Source organism: Ambystoma mexicanum, chromosome 1p (genome assembly GCF_040938575.1).
Source record: "Ambystoma mexicanum isolate Mex_15411 chromosome 1p, UKY_AmexF1_1, whole genome shotgun sequence".
NCBI classification, from domain to species: domain Eukaryota; kingdom Metazoa; phylum Chordata; class Amphibia; order Caudata; family Ambystomatidae; genus Ambystoma; species Ambystoma mexicanum.
Genome location: NC_090921.1, coordinates 128,738,927 through 128,757,796, shown reverse-complemented (window position 1 = coordinate 128,757,796; position 18,870 = coordinate 128,738,927). Strand labels below are relative to the sequence as shown.

At 51.4% G+C, this 18,870-nt stretch overlaps 1 protein-coding gene across 1 annotated transcript in view; it reads left to right on the top strand.

Annotated features, from left to right (window-relative positions):
* The window catches only part of PPP1R35 (protein phosphatase 1 regulatory subunit 35), a 209,325-nt gene that overhangs the window by 133,885 nt on the left and 56,570 nt on the right, over positions 1-18,870 (top strand). The gene's annotated exons all lie outside the window — the stretch shown is intronic.

Here is an 18,870-nt window from a genome sequence, read left to right as displayed (position 1 = left end):
TGCGCGCCATGATATCATCCGCTGCCCTAGAGGACTGCGGACCTGCACGTCTCCTGTCCAGGATGGGGTCCAGAACCATGTTGAAGTCCCCCCCCCCCACCACCACCGTGCCATGGATGAAGTACTTAAGTTTGTCCCCCACCTCCTCCCAGAATTGGGCTTGGCCTTCGTTTGGGGCATAGATGGCAGCTAGGGTCAGTGGGGCCCCCTGCAGGGACCCCCCACCAGCAGGTAACGGCCCCCTGGGTCTTTCAGCGTGGCTTCATTCTCGAAGCCCACATGTTTTGCTACTAGGATGGCAACCCCTCTCTTTTTGCACTTGTGGGATGCACTATGAACCTCGCCAATTACCCCTCCCCGCATTTCGGGCTCCTTCCCCCGTGGCCAGTGAGTCTCTTGCACGAAGAGAAAATCCAGGTGTGCCCTTCTAAATTCCCTACAAACCAGGGACCTCTTGGTGGGGGTATTTAAGCCACGAACATTAAGTGAGCCCATCCCCAGGGCGGGCAGCCCGTCAGCCATGGTCTCTATGTTCGTTCCTCTCTCTCGGTCAACTTCTTCCCTGCGCTCCTTCCCGTATGCTCCGTTGTATCAACTCTGTGTTCCCCTTTTCCCCCCGCCCCCTCCCCCCGGGTGGGCCTAAGACAAAACCCCAACTGCTCCCCTTCCCCGAACCGTAACTGAACTTCCCCAACTCCCGTGGTCCCCCCCACCCCCCGCCCCGGCGTCCAGCCAAGTAGTTCTGCCATCGCTGGCTTTTGGCCGAACCACCAGCCTGCCCACCTCGGCCAGGCAATCTGCATTAGAAGCTCATCTCCTTGAGCCCCCTAAGATCCCCCGCGGCTGTGACCCCTCTGCGAACCCCACCTACTTGCAGGTCGTAGGGACGTTGATAGTAGTGAATCCTCTGAATCTGCGTCCCTCCGACCAGGGCACACCAGGGTGCCCCCGTGCTCAGTCCTCGGAGTCGTTACGTTCTCCTTCCTTTGATGGGGAGGGGGTGTTCATTTTCCTGAATTTCCTCGCGCCGGTGCGATTTCTCCTCTCGCCGGACGGTCCAGGGCCACCGGGTCTCCCGTGCTCCGGCCCCGATGGGCCCCTCCGGGGGTTCGTGTCCACTGTATTTTCTTGTATGGCTCCCCTTATGTCCTCTTTCGTGATCAGGGTCGATCTTTGGCCCATGTATTCGAAAGTCAGGGAGAAGGGGTAGCCCCATCTGTAGCGCACTCCCTTTTCCTTAAGCACCTGTGTAAGAGGGCAGCACATCCTACGCCTGGCCAGCGTGTAGGCGGAGAGGTCTTGGTATATGGAGACTTGGGCGTTGTTATAGGTGATTTCCCTAGCCTTTCTGGTCTCCTCCAACACCTTCGTCTTCTCCGAGTAGTAGTGGAACCGGACCAGAATTGACCGGGGGGGCCCCAGCCCTGCCCCCCGTCCTGTGCACCCTGTCGAATGTTAGCTCGGTTGTCATTTCCTCCGCGAACAAGAGAGTGATGATGTCTCGTACTGCTCGGGTGACGTCCCTCTCCGTTTCCCCCTCCATTTCGGGCACCCCAAAGATTCTGAGGTTGTTCCTCCTCTCCCTGTTTTCGGAATCATCCATCTGCCGGGCCCTTTCCTCGTCCCTCTTCTCCAGGGCCTCCAGCCTCATGCTATATTGTACGTCTTGGACTGCTGTAGAGGATTGGTTGGATTCGACCTGTATCAGCCTGTCCTCAATCTTATCCACCCTCTGGTCCATTTTTTCAAATTTCTGGGCAATGTCGGAGCGCATGTACCTAATTTCCTGTAAGATCGAGGCAAAGCCCCTTTCCATTTCCGCCGAGGATGGGGTAGCGTCCCCAGATTGGGCCATGGCCCCTTCGCGGTTTAAGCCTTTGTCACCTCTTACGACCTCCTGGAAGCGGTATCTCTGTAAGGCTTCCCTCCAGCTCATGTGGTTCTTTCCTGTGTCCTGTCGTCTGGATCCCCACGGCCCCGGCGGGGGGCCCCCTGCTGGCCAGTCCTTCCTTACTTGGGTTGTGCACTCCTCAGATGTCCCGAATGGGGTGACACAGTCCGGGGGTGCGGGCACACGTCCCACCTGTTCCCAGGCAGGGGCCTCACACCCTTTTCAAGCGCCTCGTGGCCTTCTGGGGCCTCCTCTGGTCTCCTTGAGGAGGGGAGGTGGTGGTTCAAGGGGGCCCGACCTTCCAGTCCAAGGGGGCCCTTCCTGCAGAGCCAGGGGGGGAAGGGACGTTGTGGCTCATGCCGCGAGTCCTGGGGGGGGCACCTCTGGGCGGGCACACGCCCCACCAGCTGCTGGCGGGGGCCTTGCACCCTGGTCACCCCCGCTTCAGTCTGTCTCTGGGGGGGGTCCGGGGCCCCCGGCCCTTAGGGCACACCTTTGGCCTTCTTGCTCCTGGGGTTCCACCCCGCCCGGGCCGCTCACCTGTGGGGGGGCGAGTCCCAGGCCTACCGGGGCTCCCCCAGCTCTGCTGCGCTGGGCTCCGGCGGGCCGCGAGCGCCCGCGATGATGACTCCCGGGGGGGGGGGGAGACCGCCCCACTCCTTTCTCTCACTCCCGGGGGGGAGGACTCCGAGTCCCTGGGGGCGCCGCTCCAGGCCCCCGGATGCTGCCTCCTCCGCTGCCCTGGACTCCGGCGGGCCGTGAACGCCCGCGATGATGTCCCCCGGGGGGGGTACCGCCCCGCTCCTTCCCCTCACTCCCGGGGGGGGGGCGGGACGCCGAGTCCCCGGGGTCGCCGCTCCAGGCCCCCGGATGCCGCCTCCTCGCCGCACGGGCAGTCCCGGCACGCTATGCTCTGGTTCGGGCCGCGGGGGGAGGGGTGGAGAGGACCGTCCCGCGGCCACGTCCCCGAAGTCCCGGGGGCCCGGACCCCGACCGGGTCACTCCCCGCACTCCGAGGAGGGGGTTATTGAAGGGGGGAGTGAGGGCTAGTCGGGCTGGGGTGCCGTGTGCGCCCGGGAAGAGACCACCTCACTCGCAGTCCCGAGGCCGTTCCAGTCCTGCTGCGTCACCTGCCCAGGCGCTGCGGGTTGCGAACTCCGTCTCCCCGGGGAGCTCAAGCTCCGCTCTTTCGCTCGTCGGGGGGCTGGGGAGGCGCGGAGTCGGTCTCTCAAGTTAAACTTGCGGGGGTGGGTCTCGGGGGGGGGGGGGGGGGCTCAATCCCCTCGGATTCCCGGGCTTCGGCGGGAGCTGTGCACTCAGGCAGCCATTGCCTGTGCGCCCCCTGGTGGCCTCCTTGTATTGTATTTTGCCAAAAGTTGCATCTTTCTTGACTTTTGCCCAGGATATATTTCTCCTCCTATGGTTTTTTGCAGGTTTTTGCCAAAGGATGTATTCCTCTTCCCATGGTCTTCTCTTATCACATGGGTCCCTGACATCTCTTTCTGGGTTATAGTATTCCACAGTTGGGCCCGGTTCACTGACCTACCAGACGTTGATTCTCATATGATATTCTCCATCTTTTCCAACATAGGGGTCAGCCTGCCATGTACTGATTCTCATATGTTATTCTTCCGTTCCCTCAACGTATGGGTCACAGACCCTTCTTTCTGCTTCTCAATGTCTCTTAATCCGGCCCAGTTCACTAGCCTGCCAGGTACTATTTCACACAAAGTTTTCTGGGATTCTTCCAAGCACTGGTATGAGGAAGATGACAATTCGTGTACTCCGATTCTTCTCAACAACACGTTTTACCCCAGGGATTTCTCTTTGGCCCCAACTTGGTTCAACTCTGCTCCCAAGGGGCTCAACAGGGTATTTGCTCTGTCCCCTTCTTTGTAGAACCACTCCGTCTATTAGCATTCTTCTCTTCATGGATTCTCTCAACACCAGGGGCTTGCTCCTTACCCCTGCTTCACGGGTTGCTTCTCTCTCCGGCTCCAGCTTCTCTGGGCTTCTCCCACCCCTGGAAGTAGTTCAGTAGTTCCACAGCCCAGGGCCCCTTACAGGTACAGTGGTTCTGTTTGCTCTCCAGCTCGGCACCGGATACCCTTTTCTCCCTATGTGGTCCCTGTGCCTCTGCATCATGCTCCGTTGCGGTGCGTCTGCTATCTGGCCAGCGTCCCAGCCTTCTTCTGTCTCTGTTCTCTGCACCTCCCCTCAGCTTATGGTTCCTCCAGAGAGGATACAGCCCAGAGAGAAGTCCTTCCTCTCTTTTTTTTATGTTTGGCCGGCTTGTGTGTGGTTGAGAACTTGTATGTTCTCCTTGGTTCCGGAAAGGGCTCTTCAATCCTCTTTTCTTCTTCCTTGTGTCAGTATCTATAGAGCCATAGCTTTCCAAGTTTTCCTTCTTCTTCACAGGATGGTTTTTCTCATACTCGTAGACTGCTCTACTCTGCATAAAGTAATGTATTAATTTTATTTATTTCATTTGTAAAGTGTGCACAAACCCCCAGGCATCAGGGTGCTGTCGAACCAGTTACATGGGGCCCGAAGGCAAGAAGACATGAAGTTACAGAGGAACCGTCAGCCGATAAAGTTCAATAGATCTCAAGCAGGTTACAGTTTGGTTTACAAAAACAGATTAGTTGAACAACCAGGTTTTGAGAACTTTGCTGAAGACCCAGAAGGAACCTTCAGCTCTGAAGGCGGATGGGAGGGAGTTGCACTGCTTGACAGCAATGACTGTGAAGCTTGTGCCTCCTGCTTTCACACGTTTGAATTTAGGTTGCACAAACCTGTGAGAGTAGGGGGTTCTGGTGGGCCTAGAAGGTTGGGACGTGGTGATTTTGTGCAACAAGTATTGTGGGGCTGACTTGGAGATGCATTTATGGGTGATGGCGAGAGTCTTGAAGGTGATTCTTTCTTTGATGGGGAGCCAGTGGACCTCCGTGTGCAGTGGAGATATGCTGTGAGTGGGGAATGTTTTGGCGGCTGCGCAAAGGACATAGAGAAGAGGTGCCTGCAAATAGGGTGTTGCAGTAGTGTAACCTGGCTCCAACCACGGAGCGGGCTATGGTCAGGCAGTTGCCGTTGGTAAGGAAGGGTCTGGCAGCATTGATGGGTTTGGTGGTGTAAGCTGCCGCTGAAGAGATGGCGTTGACTTGGCGGGTGAGGGATAGGGTATAGTCAAGGTAGACTCCTTGGGTTTTCACGGATGCAGAGACTGGGATAACTGAGCCGTCAATGTTGATTGCTGAGTAAAGGTGATTCAGTTGCTTCAGTGCTGAGGTGGAGTTTCTCATCATTGAGGAAAAGTTCATGGGTAGCCATCCGGGCTTGTATAGTGGCATCGGTGGAGTTTAGTGTGGCAGCATCATCGTGGTAGGATCCAGATAGGGGAAGGAGGATATGTGTGTCATCAGCATAGTTTGTGTAGGCGATGCCGAGAGAGTCCAGGTAATCGACGAGAGGCTTCGTGAAGAGGTTATAGAGCATAGGGGACACGCAAGACCCTTGTGGCACCCCACAGTTAATGGGGGAGGGCGTTGCACAGGCATTTTCTGCAAAGACTTTCATGACTCTGCCTTCGAGAAAGGAGGCAATCCAAGAGGCTGCTTCCATTGAGAAGGAAGCTGAGGAAATCGGATGTGGGCATAGAATGTTATGATCGACCAGGTTGAAGGCCGCGGACAGATCATGGAGGAGGAGTAAGGCTAGCTTCCCTTGTCTCTGATCTCGTCCATCTGTATTTTTAGATCTAGGAGTGCTGATTCCGTACCGTGTCCTGGACGGAAACAGATTGGTGCATGCCAAGGATTTCATTAGACTTGAGGATGTTAAATTTGGATGTAGACTGCGCTATCGAGGATTTTGAGGAGGAATGGAACCGTAGTGATGGGTCAGTAGTTGAGTGAGGTTGGATCAAGGGTGTTTTGTTTAGAGGCGGTAGGACCCAGGCTTCCTTTAGGCAAGCTTGCACCTGCCCGGAGGTGAAGGAGGCGTTAATGATAGCCGCTAGGAAAGGAGCTAATGTTTCAGCACAGTCTTTGATCAAGGGTGCTGGGCAGACATGTGTACCTGTTGGTGGAATGTACAAAAAGGGGCTTAGGAGAATGCGTGATTCCTGTGTGGCAATTTTGTTGAAGGTGAACAGGGGCACTCCAGGCATGTTTAGGACGGGAGGGGGCATAGTAGAGCCTGTGCTGATGGCCAAGGCTGATTTGTTTGGCAGAAATGTTCTTTTGTAATGTGTCAATTTTTAGCAGCAAGGCCTCCTGGATGTTACTGCACCAGGCAGTAGCTTTGGTTAGGGTGGAGGTTTGGGGGATATGCGCTTCGAGTTATCTAAGAATGGCAAAGAGTGCTTTTGAGTTCTAGTTGGCTTTAGCAATTTTGGTGTTGAAGGTGCTGGCTTTAGCTGGGATAATGACTTGCTTGTTTTGTTTGGATAGGTTTAAGAACTGGTGTTTGGTGTCTTCTGTGGGGTTGTTCAAGCACGTTTCTGGAAGTCTTTTTCGGTTCTGATGGAGGCTATATTGGAGGTGTACCAAGAGTTCAAATGAATGAGTTTGGATTTTTTTAGTACCAACGGAGCAATGGCATCAATGGCATTAGTTTTGGAGTACATGGCTGCTAGGTGTATGGGGTCGGTGAAATCAAAATAGTAAGGATTAAGTGCATCGAGACAAAGGGAGAGGTTTTCTTTAGTGAGTCTCTTAGAGCAACAAGTTAGGGAGGGCGGGAGCGATGTGCTGAGGGGTTTGGTGTGTGGCCCATAGGGAAGTGAGAATGAGATGATATGATGGTCGGACCAGGGACAAGGCGAGTTGGCTTTTATGGAGATGATTATGAGGAGGAGGTAGAGGATGGGAGTTTTTTAGCCCTAACGGGGGAGGGGAATGTGTTTTTTGGGGCTAGAGTGGTGTTCTACCGTGTTCATCCTTGATAGTCTTCCCTTCTCCCACAGAGGGGTCCCTTTAATGGAGTCTCCCGCTGATTACCGCCCCAGGGAGACTATCAGGCAGCGGCCTCGCCTCCATGGCCCCAACACAATTTTTAATCTAGGTAATCTGCAGTAGACTCATCTTTCTTTTGTTTACAGTTCTTTATCTTTGCCCAGTCAGTCTTTCTAGGACACATCAATGCAATTTATTGTCCCAATTTATCCCTTGCTTGTAAAAAGTCTGTACCAGTTCTAAATCCTCATTTTACTATCCATTCTCTTGCGTTCAATGCTTGCATACTTCAGTGGAGTTTATCGCCCTCGTAAGCTGATTCGTTTCTGACCAGGAGGGGATAGAACATTGGACCAAAGCACATTGAAAAATTTCTCAGGTTCTTCCCGAATAGTAAACATTTTTAGGTGCATTTCTGAATTGGGACATGAATCCTTACCAAATTACTAGGAGCATCTGTAACAACCCCTGGCAATTGCCATTCAAAACCCTTCCTTTTATTTTTGTAATTTCTTTTTATTGAACTTTTCAACAAACAGAACAGAACAATCCCCAAGCCCCCCACCCCTTCCCTCACCCCCTCCCTCGGTGCCGCTTCAGGATTTCCGTCGCGCCATGTGACCTCGTCATGTTGCTCCGAGGTCATTGCAAATCCAAAAGTCTTAGGCGTTGCGGACGCCATCCGATCCTGAAATCGTCCCTGAGAAAGGATAGTACGTCCCCCCACTCACTTGCAAGGTTCTGCATTGCATTGTTCATTGCGTATGAGGCCCATTCCATTGCCACCATCTCCCACACTTTGCGCAACCAGTTTGGAACGTCGGTATGTTTGAAATTTTCCACCTCTGGGCTATAATTGCCATTCCAGCTATAGTGAGCATCACCCGCGCTCTTTCTCTGCCTCTCGGCTCTCCTACCACTTCTCCTGGTCGAAGGCCTAATAGGGTCCATTCCTGGGGTGTACTTCCCCCTGTTCCTGCGCTTGTCGAATTTCCTGCCAGAAGGGTCTATTTTTGGGCACCTCCACCAAATATGATCCGCTGTGCCCTCTTGCCCACAGCCTCTCCAGCAGATCCCTGTTGCCTCAGGGTATATCCTGCGCAGGTGAGCCAGAGTGTAATGTCACCCAAAGAGTATCTTGTACCAGGCTTCCTGGGTTTGTGAGGCTCTCGCTAGTTTGGGGATTTTACGCCATAGTTTCTCCCATTCCCTCTTCTCTATATCTCTGCCCAGTATACATTCCCATCTTCCCATATAGGCCCATTGTGGCCTCGGGGTAGCTTTGTCCAATATCTTATAGAGCTGAGAGATTAGCCCTTTCGAGCCGTCATTAATTATTAAGCATTTCTCGAAGGGGGTCGGTAATCTGGTGGCCGCCTCCTTATTCGTGGGGTGTAGGAGCCAGTGGCGCAGTTGGGAATATCTTAGTCTCTCACCCTGCCCTAATGCTAACTCCCTTTTGCAGCCTTTGAAGGTGCTGATTTCCGCCCCCTATAAACATGTCTTGCATCCTCTGGCAACCCCCTTCTTGCCAGTTCCTAAATGCCCCCCTCTCCACCCCAGGAGTAAATTCTCTATTGTTGAAAATGGGTGTGAAGGGGGACTGGTAGGTTGTGATTCCCTTTTGTTTGACCAGCCTGTCCCAGTTGTCCGCCACTTGTTTGGTGATGGAGCTCTCATACATATGTTTTGGTCGATGATGCTTAGGTAGCCACAAGACCTCCCCTGCCTCGTGACTGCCCTGTCCATTTTAACCCAGTGTTTTTCTTCCATCTCCTGGAGCCACTCCCTAATTACCCCTAACTAGGTTGCCTTATAGTATTGTCAGAAATTGGGTAGGGCTAGTCCCCCTTCCTTCCTCGGGGCCATGAGTTGCTGCCTACTTACCCAAGATCTTTTTCCCTCTGATATTAACTAGTTTGTTAACACTTGGATCTCCCTGAAGAGGCTTGCTGGGACTGCCTGGGGGATAGCCTGGAACAGGTACAGCATCCGCGGCAGTGTGACCATTTTTAATGCCGCCAGCTTCACAAGCCAGGAGATCCGGCGATTCTGCCACTTGTGGAGGTCCTTTTTAATACTTCTCATCAGGGGGGGTAGTTTGCAGCATACCACCCAGTAAGTGCCGGGGTTATCCTCACCCCCAGGTATGTGATCGCTCCCAGGTCGCCATACGAATGGCGTTGACCTTTTTAGCTCTTCCCTCTCCTCTTTCCCCAGCATCAGGTCCATCAACTCTGATTTGTTCATGTTTATGCATAGTCCTGACTCCTCCCCAAATTCCTCGAGTAGTATTCTACTCTTCCTGCTTGACTCAGAGGGGTTGGACAGGGTGAGCAGCATATCGTCAGCAAAGGCCGCAACTTTATGCTGTCTGCCCCCAAATGGAATTCCCTGTATTCCCTCTGCTTCTCGAATTGCTTGAAGTAGGGGTTCTAAGTAAATTGCATAAAGTAGTGGCGACAGTGGGCACCCCTGTTTGGTACCTCTTTGAAGTTGAAACGGCCGCAATGCTGTACCATTCACCACCACCCTCGCTCGGAGACCCCCATAGTTTGCCTTGACCATCTGCAAGTATGCGCCCCCTAGTCCCATCTTTTCCATAGCCTTAAAGAGGAACGACCACTCCACCCGGTCGAATGCTTTTTCAGCATCCAAAGATAATAGGGCTGCCGGAGTGTGAGTTTTTTTTTCCACTTTTTCCACCCTTGCCACCCTCCTTATATTATCCGCTATTTGCCTTCCTTTTATAAAACCTGCCTGATCCTGATATATCAGGTCCGGGAGAAGCCTCTCCAACCTATTAGCTAGGATTTTTGTGTAAATCTTAGCGTCCGCGTTAATAAGCGCTATTAGTCAATAGGATGATCTTTCCAGGGGGTCCTTTCCCGGTTTCAGGATCAGGGAGATTTTGGCCTTTTTCATGGATGAGGCTATTTGTCCTCTATCCCTGAAGGAATTGAAGAGGTGGGTCAATTGCGGTACCAACAGCCCAGCAAAAGCCTTGTAAAAAGATGCTGAGTACCTGTGTGGGCCTGGAGCCTTGCCCGTAGGCAGTTTTCTTATGACCCCCCTCACTTCGTCCTCCGTTATGTCTTGATGTAAACCAATCTGGGCATCTCTATCTATTTACTGTAGCCTTATCTTTTCAAGAAACTCCTCCTGTGCTTGGGTTCTGTGATGTTTATAATGTTTCATAGAATTTGGCCATGGTTTCTTGGATGTCTTCTATTCGTGTGACCCTTTCGCCTGAATCTGTTTTTAGAGCCGTGATAGTATTTCTCAACGTCGCACCCCGGAGGAGACGCGCCATTAGGACGTTCGCCTTGTTCCCTTTAGCGTAGAATTTTTGTCTCACCTGGAAAATGGCCCCTTCCGCTTTTTTGGTTCGTAAGATACCCTATTGGCCTACCACCCTCCTGTATTCCTTCTGGTTGATTCTGTTAGGAGTCTCGGCCACCTTTTTCCTTGCCCCCTCAACCTCTGCTTCCAGCTGTGTCTCCAGGGACAGCAGCTGCTTGTGTCTTTGTGCTTTAACTGCTATAATTTCACCCTTCATCATGGCTTTAAATGCGTCCCATCTCATGTCTTCTTCCGTGTCCCTCCTTTTATTATTATCAAAGAACTCTCTCATCTTTCTCTCCATCTCCTCCCTTATTGTGGGATCCCTCATCAAGTATTCCGGGTATTTCCATCCCCATATTCCCCTTCTCCTGTTCCCCAGCTCAAGTTGCATCAATATTATTTTATGGTCTGCAATTCCCATAGGACCCACCTCTATCTCCTTGACTCTACCCACCAGGTTCGCTGAGACCCAGATCTAGTCTATTCTAGACTGTGTCCCGTGGACTTCAGAAAGGAAGGTGTAACCCTCTGCGTTCCCTTTCATTTCCCTCCATACGTCCCTCAGACCCATGCTCGCCATTTTGGCCCTCAGCTCCATCGAGGCCACCGCTCCTCCTCCCGTGCTCTTGACCCCCCTCCTGATCTGTCCCTGGCCCTATCCCAAGCTATGTTTAAATCACCCATTAGGATTATCTGGCCCCTTGCATATTTTTCTTATTCTTCTAGTTTTCCTAGGATGCCCCGTAGGAAGGAATCCTGTCCTGAATTGGGTGCATAGATGACCCCTATCGTATATGTTGCGTCTCCTCTGTTGCCTCTTACTATTATAAATCTGCCCTCTTTGTCCTTGAGAGACTCCTCCACCCTGAAGTTAACTGTGTTCCTGATAGCCAGCGCCACCCCCCGATTTTGTGATCCCCGATGCCTGGGATACTTGGTCGAACCCCCATAACTTGAGTCGGCTCTGATCTCTATGGAGTAAGTGCGTTTCTTGCAGCCCCAAAAAGTCTGGCCTTCCCCTTTTCGTGAATTGCTCAAGCTTTTTCCTCTTCAATGGGGAGTTGAGACCCCTTACATTATGAGTTACCCATTTGAATAGTGATTTCTCTCCTTCTCCTGCTGAGTGCGTCCCCCCAATTCTTTCCCTCCATCTGTTCTCTCAGTACCGAGCTTCCGGTCGCATTTGCAATATCTACCTTGTGCCTTTGGTGGCACCTGAAGGACCCCCCTCCCATGCCCCCACCCCTCTCCCTTTCCCTGAAGGCCTTACCGCTAGGTCTTCCCGTCTCCCACCCACTCTCTACGGGCTTCCTCGTCCTTACCGATCCCATGATGTTTGCTCATCTCCCCTCCTAGGAAAAGCTTTCTGTCCACCACCCCTTATTAGTTGTACCCCCTTCGGGTCAGTCCTCTGAAGTCTCTGCCCTCCCTTCCGCTGCTGGTTCTGTTCCCTTTCCCTTCCCAGTGGGTCCCCGTGGTGCGGGCCTCCTCCTTTTCCCCCTCTCCCACCACTGACCATTCCCACGGCCTGGGTCTCGTTCCAATTCCTGCGTCTGGTGATTTTTTCCGGTCTGGCCACCCCCTGTTCTTGGTCCAATACGATTTACAGGATGTCCGCCCCTTCTTGCAGCGAAGCTATTCGCTTCTGTGTGCCGGCCAACTCGAACACGAGTCCGAATGGAAAGGTACACTTGTACCTGATCCCTCGTTCTTTAAGTTTTGAGGTTACTGGGCTCCATTGTCGCCGTTTAAGTAGGATGCTACTGGCGAGATCCTGGTGTAGCTCAATGCGTTGGCCGTTATATGATATCGGCTCTTTCTGCCTGGCTGCCCTGAGAACAGCTTCTTTTTGGGTGTACCTTGTGAATGCAGCCAGCACGTGTCTCGGTTTAGCTTTCGAATTCTTGTTGAGGTGGCCCACTCTGTGAACCCTGTCCAGCTCTCTCTTGTCCAGGGAGGCTTCCCCCAGCAACTCTGCATAGATCCCCTGAACTGTCTCCTTCAGGTCTCTGTCCAATACCGTTTCCGGCAGAAACTTCAACCTAATGTTGATCCTTCGGGACCTGTTTTCCAAGTCTTCCATTCTGATTCCCAGGTTTCGCGTTGCCGTGTCCAGCCTCTCAATTGCCTCTCTGTTCTCCATCCTTTCTCTGCCCACCTCCTGTAGGTCTTTTTCGACGAGGTCTGTTCTCTCTCCAAGCTGACCCACTTCCTGTTTGATGTCGGCCATTGCTTGGTTTATATCTGATCTTATTAATTGGAATTGGTCCTGGAATGTTCTTGCCAATGATGTTTGAAGGGAGAGCATCTCCCCACGTAGGTCTTGGCGGGAGATTTGTGGTGCCGCATCCGATTCCCCAGGGTGGCCCTGTCCCGTGGTTCCCTCGTGTAATTCCCTGCTCTCTTCGTTAATGTCTTTATTCGCCCACATCGTTATGAGGGGCCTGAGGTGTCCGCCTGCAGCAATCCGCTTTTGTTCGACCTGCTCTTGTTCTTGGCAGCCATGGTTATGTGATCCTGCTGGGTGTGGGTTGCCCAAGCGACTCTGCTTTAGTGGCAAGGCCCCCCTTGATAGCCTATTTAGCCCTGAATGAGCTATTCCCCCGCTTCCGACTCAGGATCCGAGCCCTTGGTGCCTCCCGGCGTGACCGCTCTGGTGCCCAGTAAACGTTTGTGCTTGGTGTCTTTGTTTCTTTGTGGATCTGGTCTCTTCCATATGCCAGTGTGAGTACTACCAGTCGTTTTATGCTGGGCTCCTTTTGTGCCCTCTGGTCCTCTACTCCCCACTGGTGTTTGTGGGTCCTAGATGGGGGACATTAACGATTTACGGTGAGGGGCCCGCTTCCTGTGCTTGGGGGAAGGTACTCTCTCTGCCGGTTTGTGTAATGAGAGCGGGGGTTATTGATCATACGAGGGTGCGTACCTTCGTGACCCGGGCAACAAGCTGGGGCCACCTCGCCAGGGAAGCCGCCCCCGCTCCTATCCGGGTCTCCGCCGGGCGGGAGGTAGGAATGCCCTTCTAGGCTGGAATTCATAGGGCCCTGCCCCGCCGCCATTCTCCCGATCTCCCTCCTGGTGCGTCTCCATGCCTCCACTTCCCCCCGGGACGGGCCCCTCACCTTCTTGACTGCGCGCAGGCCGCCGCTGTCCCAGAGCCGACAGTGAGTCCGCTACTGCGGTGAGTGTCCTCCTCCTCTTCTTTCCGGGTGGCCCACAGCTCACCGGCCCCCGGCGCCGCAGGCACCCGCGTCCTTGACTGCTGCGCGTGGGGTGGCAGCCGCCGCCGCAGCCCCCAGTCTGGCCTGTTCCAGTGCCCTCCTTTTCTGCTAGCCGGGTGGCCCGCTCTTCGGCGGACCCCGGCGCAGCAGGCGGCACCCGATTCCCTGTCTGCCGCGTATGAGGAGATGGCCGCTGTAGCCCCCAGTCGGACCCGTCTAGGTTGAGCCTGGGCCCACCGCCTGCCCCTCCGTGCGCCAGGTCTCCACGACTCTGAGTTCTGGGTCCCAGGGTCCCCCCTCCACCGTCCGCTCTGGTGACCCGTCTCGGGTCCGGTAAATATGAGGTCGGGGGTCGCTCCACTGTGGCCACGGTCCTCCCCGCCTTCAGTGTTTGTTCCGGGGGGCGTGGGCTCCGGCGGGGTGCCCAGCCGAGCTCCGGTTCCCCCTCCAGAGCCTTTCTCCCTCTTCTCGTCTTCTGGAGAATTAGGAACGGGGCCGCGACCCCACGCCGCACCAGTCCGCTTCCTCCGCCTGATCCGACGCCCGTAGGCCTGTCATGTCCCCCTCCTGCAGTGAGCCTCTGGTGTCTTCCGGGCTTTATGCCTTGATTTCTCATCCGCTGCCGATCGTTATTGCGGCTGAAGTTGTGGGGGCCGCCGATCATTGTTTTTTTGCCTCTCATGAGCCTACTAGGGGTGGTGGAACCGCTTTGTTCGGCTGGAGGGCTCCGGCGCGCCGTCGACGCACTTCTATCTGGTGTCGGCAGCCATCTTGGAATCCCCCTCCTTTTTTTTTTTTTTTTATTCCGCAGCCCATTTTGTAACCTTAATATTTCATTGTTCAGGTGCTACCCACTTCTTCTTTTGTAGGAGCACCCTTTTTAAATTTAGCCGAATCAAAGGTATCTTCCCTCAGGAATGTCTTGCGCTTATGCCCCTGTGTTATGGAGCTCAATTTCTCAAGGTATTTACATCCACTTGGCCCATATAATGTGCTGGAGAGCCCCTTTCTAGAAACATACATTCTTTCAATTTGTTCTTTTCCCATTTCTTAAAATCCTTTTTCAAAGGTTTTCGCCAGACATGAAGGCATGATCTGTCTCCACTTATAAGGTTTAGCTAAAAACCACCCCTTTCAGTTAAATTCTCTCTAACTAGTGAGTTGTCCCCTTAATGCAGTTATATTTCCCTTTGCTATACGCCCTCTGATCTCGTCCTACTTTTGGCTGCTCTCAGTTCCCTTTACCTTTTCCCACCCGTATTACATTTAATTTATTTCACTTGCATTACAAATACGCTTCCCAATCCATTCACCCCAGATTACCAATGCTGCCTTCCAATTAAATAAAAAGGTTTTTCGTGCAGCCCCAGAAGAGACACCAACCTACAGACAGCCATCCTTTGAAATCCTTTCAAGGTTTCAATTAGGCTCTTACTATTGGGAAAGATTTGTCTTTTAGAAATGTTCCCTCTATATTACTATGGCCCTCCCTGCACTTTTTGCATTTGTTTTTTAACCTGTCCTGACATTTTACAGTGAAGTGAAGCCTCCCTTGGCTGTTCATTTTGTTATGGGGAAACTGATTCGTTTTTCAGACCATCAGTACTGGGAAACAGTTTCCCTTTTGTCTTCTTACCTTTTACGTTTTTGGTAACATTTTAACATTTCACACAGCCTCTTACAACGCAGTGCAATGTGAATACTTTTGTATTACCCTGGTCACACTTGGTTCCTTTTTATGTGTGCCTAAATAGAAGCTGATTGCAGTAATTATATTTGTGGCAATGTTTGTGTTATTTCTAATGTGCACATTCTTGTTACCCAGCATTCAAGGGCTAGTGATGTCTTTGTGTGGCTCAGGATGGAGGTGGGACTATCTGGTCCCACTCCACATCTGTGGGACATGAGTGAAACCCACATTGATCCCCAATTGGACCACTGCTGGCTGCTTGAATGGTGAGATCCTTACCATTGGTAGGTTTGGACTTGCTACAGGTTGGTTTTTGGATACGAGGACTCCTGCACTCATTTCGCGAGATCAGTGTTGGAGCCAAGTATCCTGTGTAGAAGAACAGCCGACTGAAGATCAGAGGAAGACTGCCGAAGAGGCCCAGAACCCCCTTCCTGTGTTCCGCCCGATGAGCCCTGTTGGACTACCTGATCTGCAACCCCTAGATTGATGGGACCAACCAGTCTCAACGTGTTGAGGATCCAGCTATCCTGAGCCTTCGGAAGTGTCCCTGGACCAGCTCTCCAGTGGGCTACCTCACCAGAACTGTCACTGTTCCATGTTCACCGCCGGAACTTCAGTAGTCACCAGTTTGTGGTAAGTCATCTTCCTGCCGAATTTCAAGGGATACCACTCTGGAAGGTCTTTAAGTGTGACGGGAAGGACACCTGCTGTCATCTGTGTGCGGTGGCTGTCGCTGGAACTCTCCTTCCCCATCTTGTGAAGTATCCGGAAGAGGTCTGCATCGGTGCTTCAGGCATTTTTCCATTGTGAAGGGTTGCATTCAGCTTTTGGATCCAACTAGAAGAATCCTTGCACCCGCACTCACTGGAACCAACGGCAGGAAAACCTACCTCAAGTGACCCACCTAGTCCCCTGTGAAAATCAGAGTCAGGGGGTTAGTAAACGGAAGGCATTTGTCCCCTCCTGTTCTCCTTGGAATTAACCTGAGATATTCTTGCATTTCACTGGTTTTTGATCATCTTGTCTAAAACAGATGTACCTGAAAGATAGACACACATTTTTACCTACTAGTATCTTGGTTGCATATCTTCTGTGGAACATTCAAAGGCACAAGAACTTTACCTGCATCAGACACTTTCTGGGGAGAAGCATTGTGACCTTTGGGCACAAGGCCCCACTCTTCATAGGGATTGGATTTCTGAAGTTGGGGCATATTTCTTGTGACTTGATTCCACCTTACTGCATCACTTACTTACCTTCTTTTGTTGATATTGAATGCATTTATAACAACCCGTGGTGATTGTAGATATGTTTATAATTGAGTGTGCTCTCCCCAACAGTCAGTCAATTTTCATCTCATCTACAGACTGCCCAAGCCCAACACCTGCTCCATCGAAGACTTCACAGACTTGGTCACCACCATGTCTCTCACGCGTGCCAACATCTTCCTCAATGACTTCAACTTTCCTGGAAACCCAGCAACCAAGTCAATGAAGGAAGATCTCCACTGCCTAGTCACCACACTGAAACTCACACAGCATATGGAAAAAACAGCTTGCAGGAAAGGTAATGTCATCGACGTCCTCATCATCGCACTGCCCACCCTCCATCACAGCTCTCCTATTCCGCTCGACTGGTTGGACCGTCTGGCAATCCCCTTTGAGATTAGTCACACCACACCTCTCAAGTAAACCCATTGCAAACCACGCAATCAAGCCTTCAGTTCCTTCAAGAACTTCCCAGTGGAAGGCGCTCACAGAAAACCTCACCAAACGCCACCTCACATGGGCTCATGTACCTCTGATGAACCGGGACTGCAACTCTCTTCTACAAGAACACAACACCACCCTTGCATACATCAACCACCATGCACCAGTGAAACAGTGCACCCTCAAGCCTAAACCTTTAGCACCCTGCAACCCTCAATAACTCAACTCCAACAAACGAACCATCAGAAAACAAGAAAAGAATTGGTGAAAATCCGGCAGCTCATCTGACCTCGTCCTGATCAAACTCTGATAGACGCAGGAAATTGTCAACACTGCCAAGGCCAACTACTACCAAAACACCATGGCCAAGGCCAACAATGAAAGCCTAGGCCACTTCAAAGCAATCAAACACTGCTTCAACACTCTGCCCGATCCACCTGTAGCGCACTCCATTGGATAATCCACTTCCATCCACTCTTTCTTCGACAACAAGATCAACATTATTTGCCAACACATAGACACCAACGCCACAGCTCACAACACACTACACATCCCATCTCGCAAAACCACAATTACCAGGCCAACTTTCAAGACCCTAACTATGGAAGACCTCACTGCCACCTTAGCATCCCTCAATGCTGCATTGTATGCAGACGACATCTTCCATGCTTCCATACTCAAGAACCTTCCGACTGAAGTATGATATGATATGATAGGTTATTTATAACATGTTTAATACCCAGAGGCTTCTAAGCGCGGACCCGGGGATCGAACCTGTGTTGCTGCATGTCGTTTTGCTTCCAAGACGAGCATGTTGCAGCCGAGTTATACTCCCGAGACAAAGTACTCCTCCCTTACCTGATAATCAACAGCTCCCTAACTCAAGGCATCTTCCCCTCAACCCTCAAGAATGGACAATTCCTCCTGCTTCTTAAGAAGCCAACACTGGACTATGACAATCTCTACAACTACCGCCACACCATCCATCTTCCCTTCCTAGGAAAGATCCTTGAGAAAGCAGTTGCCATGTAACTCCTCCTGCACATTGAAGCTAATATCCTCCTTCAGTCACTCCAATCTGGCTTCAGACCCAGTTGCAGCACAGAAATGGCTACAGTCAAGGTGATCAATGATGCCCTTAAAATCCTTGATGATGGCCATCCTTGTCTCCTAGTTCTCCTTGACCTCTCAGCAGCATTTGACACAGTAAACCACCAGAAACTCACCAACAACCTACATCGCTGCATGGGAATTCAGCGTGATCGTCCTCAGATGGTTCAAATCCTACCTTGCGAATAGCCAACTGTTCGTACAAATGGGGCTGGACCTCAGAAGTTGTCCTCCATCACGGATCCCGATCTACCTTTATTTTCATAACTGTGATTTGATAAACGTTTAAACTCTGACTCTTTCCTGTTGTAGTCGTGAAATTGTGTTGATACCTTGATTGTTTGGGATTTGTAGGCAATTGTTACTTAGTTTTGTGTTTGTTTTATTTTTTATATTACTTGGCTGTTGATGCTTTATTGTAACTGAAGAGTTTATTTAATGTAACACTTTGTGTGGATCTTCTATTGTGTGTATGTGTTGATTAACAGTCATTTATAACCAAATTCTCCCCTCCTAAGAGTTCATTCTAACTGCTTTGCTATACCACCAACAAGAGTCAAAGGTGAACTCTGCCTAGCACTATAAGCTGTTTTTTTTTAAGCCCTTGCCAGAGTACACATGAAAAATCTTCCTAAGAGTATGACACTTTAACAGTTAAACCATTTAACAGCATAGATGTATGCTACAGATCTCGTCACTTTTGAATAAGGTAATCTAAAACATATTCATACCACTATGAAACAGTAGTTTACTGTATTTGTAAAATGCATTTAAAATGTTTTAAAAGCAAATAATTGGGAAGATATAAAACCTAGAAGGCAGCCTATGCTCAGGGAATTGTGACCTGAAAAATATAATTTTTATGCATTGTATAATTTGTTCACATGTGCCAGGAAATGCAATATAAACTGAGAAAGAGGAATTGAAATGTATGAATCTAAATTGTCTT